The following is a 3474-nucleotide window of genomic DNA, read 5'->3' on the forward strand; positions in this document are numbered from 1 at the left end:
ATAATTAATACTTGGGTGCCTGTACTATCATTATTAAAATAATAGTGTGCTTAGTCATTAAAAAAAAAAGGAAAATTAACTCAATTCCATTTCAAGTTCTAAATTGGAGAATTTGCAAAAAGTCCACAGATTGACTTGACAAGACTATTTGATACAAGTAATGTAAGTTCTGAACTGATGAAGTCTTAGGGCCAAGACACCCTTATCTACCTACAGTAAAAGATCAAAAGCCAGAAGTTTCATGGCTCAGGAAAGCCCGGTGAATTCAAGATCACTGCTGCTGCTACAATGGAGTATGGGCTTTGAGGATTGACTACATGACGTTAGGAGTCAGACTTATGCTCTGCATTACAAATGTTAAAAGAAAATAAAACACTTCCTAGAGAACACAACAGATTAGGCAGTCTTACGAAGTTTTGTCTCACAATTAGAAAGCGGCTTACATTCAAGTACTAGAAGAACAGATAGATATGAAGGGGACAATAGGCATTTTATTGCCTGGTGGTTTGTTCTGGGCTCAGAACCAGCACGGGGAGACTGAATGGGTTACTGCAGCCTCAGTACACACAGGCATAGTGAAATCATGGACCTGTTAAAAATAATTATTGTCACTAACATGTTGCTATTTAAAGTTTATTTCAAATGTTCCCAGTATTCTACATGTACTGTGTAGAAAGGACTTGTAGAATAAATGTCTTGGAAAAAAAGCTGTGAAAAGAAGTGCCACAAGAACCACTCCTAATGCTTTCCCCCATTGACCAGAAGGGTGATTGCGGTTCTTGCAGGCACAGTCACCCTTATTAGTGCTGGGGTCAGCAGTGCTCCCAGGGTAACACTTTGTCTCCCTGTGCAGGCGTTTCTGAGCGGTGCCACTGCAGCTGGCACTGAACACTGGGCTGGCTATCCAGGAGTCAAGCCCCACGCGTGCGCCATGAGGTCAGATGAACTCCCATCCCCACATTGCGGTGCAGACAGGGAATGAACTCAGTATGAAGTACAAAATATTACAGTGGATAGACATACAGACATGCATTAATATCTTCTGCTTTAGACTGGAATTAGCATGTGTAACCAGCCATAAGCAGTCAACTATTCAAATATTCAACCACTGAAGGTTAAGTTCAGATTTAGCAAGTTAAATTAGGTAAGGCAGTAGATTTACCTTCCTACAACAAAAGCTCCCTAAGATAGAAGCTTAAAATTTGCTATTATGGCCTTATTTGCATAACTGTAAGCTCATACACTTTACAGTGCATTATTCAGTCTGGGTAATCCTGTCTCCAACCCAAATGATACAGTAACAGGTGTAGATAGATATATATGGAAAGATTTTAGCCTTACCTGGAGAAGAGTTTTCCCACCTATAATAATATGGTGAGTAATAAGAAGAAGCATAAACACCAAAACTTTTGAAGTCAGGCCAGTAGAGAAAAAAAGGCCAGTTTCTGCAAAATCTTTGCATGTATCCAACCATTTATATCAAGTTACAAAATATTTTAAAGCCTTCACCTCAGATTCTCAATCTATGAACAACTAATAATAGGCTTTATAAACAACTTTTTCAATGTTTTATACAGCAACACAAATATAGTGCTAGGATTAAGTAGCAGATCAACAAAAATGCATGAAAAAAGTAAAGATGTAATTCAGAACAAAAAGTCAGAGGGAATTCCAATCCACTTCAAAACAATGTGTGCCGAGAAAAGGGCTAATGTGAACAGGGAAATTATTCCCTGTAATTATTTGTTCAGCTCCATTAAGTAATACATTTAACGGTTGCTGATTACTATGCATATATGCTGCACTATGCCAATGATGAAATACTGCTGGCCATGCATTTTAAAACCATAATAAGGACCAAAACCTGGATTCTTTTCTCTTCAGTTATCTTTTTTTGTTAAGCTCACCTACATGAGCAACTTTATAAGTCAATATCCTTGAACGTAATAAAAACATTGGTATATGCTAATAGCTGTAACTATTATTAAAATTCTTTTAATTGTGAAGCAGATCTGAATGTACATGTGAGCAAAACGTATATAATCATGTAAGTAATAAAGGAATTATTACTGTATCATCCTTCATCTAACACATCTTGATGTAAGAGAAAGCAAAACTGTAACACAACTGAGACTGTCACACCAGTACAAAAACTGGAAAAGACTCATTGGTCTAAACACATTTATCACCTCCAGGGAGGTGATTCTACCCCTCTATTCCGCTCTGGTGAGACCTCATCTGGAGTATTGTGTCCAGTTCTGGAATCCTCAACATAAGAAGGATATGAAACTGTTGGAATGGGTCCAGAGGAGGGCTATAAGGACGATTGAGGGCCTGGAGCACCTCCCATATGAGGACAGGCTGAGAAAGATGGGGTTGTTCAGCCTGGAGAAGAGAAGGCTCTAAGGAGACCTTTTAGCGACCTTCTATTAGCTGAAGGGGCTACAGGAAAGCTGGGGAGGGACTTTTTACAGAGGCTTGTAGTGACAGGATGAAGGAGATGATAGCTATAAACCGGAGAGGGGAAGTTTTAGACTAAACATAAGGAGGAAATTCTTCACCATGAGAGTGGTGAGGCACTGGCAAAGGTTGCCCAGGGGAGCTGTGGATGCTCCATCCCTGAAAGTGTTCAAGGCCAAGCTGGATGGGGCCTTGAGCAGTCTGGTCTGGTGGGAAGTGTCCCTGCCTATGGCAGGGCAGTGGAATTAGATGACCTTTAAGGTCCCTTCCAACTCCAACCATTCTATGATTCTATGATTTATTTTAAACAGGCTGTTTGATTTTGTACCACAATATGGAGTCCTTCAGAGATTATCTGTTTGGTTTTACTGCTGTGTATGTATCTATACATCCCAATGTCCAAAGTGTGATCCATAAAGCTAAGAAGATAATTTATTCCTTATTTTTTTGTGACTACTGTTAAAAATTCAGCTTATACAGACTGTGATTGATTACCTGAAGGGGCTGACAGTGAATCCACTGTATGACTTGATGGAATTAAACAGGTAAAACTAAGCCTTCATTGGTGATAGATTATTCTTGAAAAACACACACGAATTTATACTTGACAAATAACTTGTGTTCTACTTTATATTAGAAACCCAGAGATCAAACATGTGGTTTTAAAGTTTCTAAGTCAACAGAAAAAGAAACAGATCAAAAGAAACAGACGAAAATAAACAAAATGGATTCTCTGAAAGATATTTTAATTTTGTTCCTAAATGGCACAAACCAAATAACAAAAAAGCCATGCACACAAAAAAATAAATGTAATTCAACAGCTAGGACAGTTTACAAATCACTTCTGTGGCCCTGAAACAGGATAAAAGGAAATAAATATACTTCATGGTTGGTAACCTATTAACTGACACCAACTGTTGCAGCTGCGAATAAAACAAATGCATGATAAGATTAGATATGTTGATTGCACCTGGCCATCTGTAAATTGCTGCTTAACATAAGAATCACATGCTT

The sequence above is a fragment of the Cuculus canorus genome, chromosome 2, assembly GCF_017976375.1.
Source record: "Cuculus canorus isolate bCucCan1 chromosome 2, bCucCan1.pri, whole genome shotgun sequence".
Lineage (NCBI taxonomy): Eukaryota > Metazoa > Chordata > Aves > Cuculiformes > Cuculidae > Cuculus > Cuculus canorus.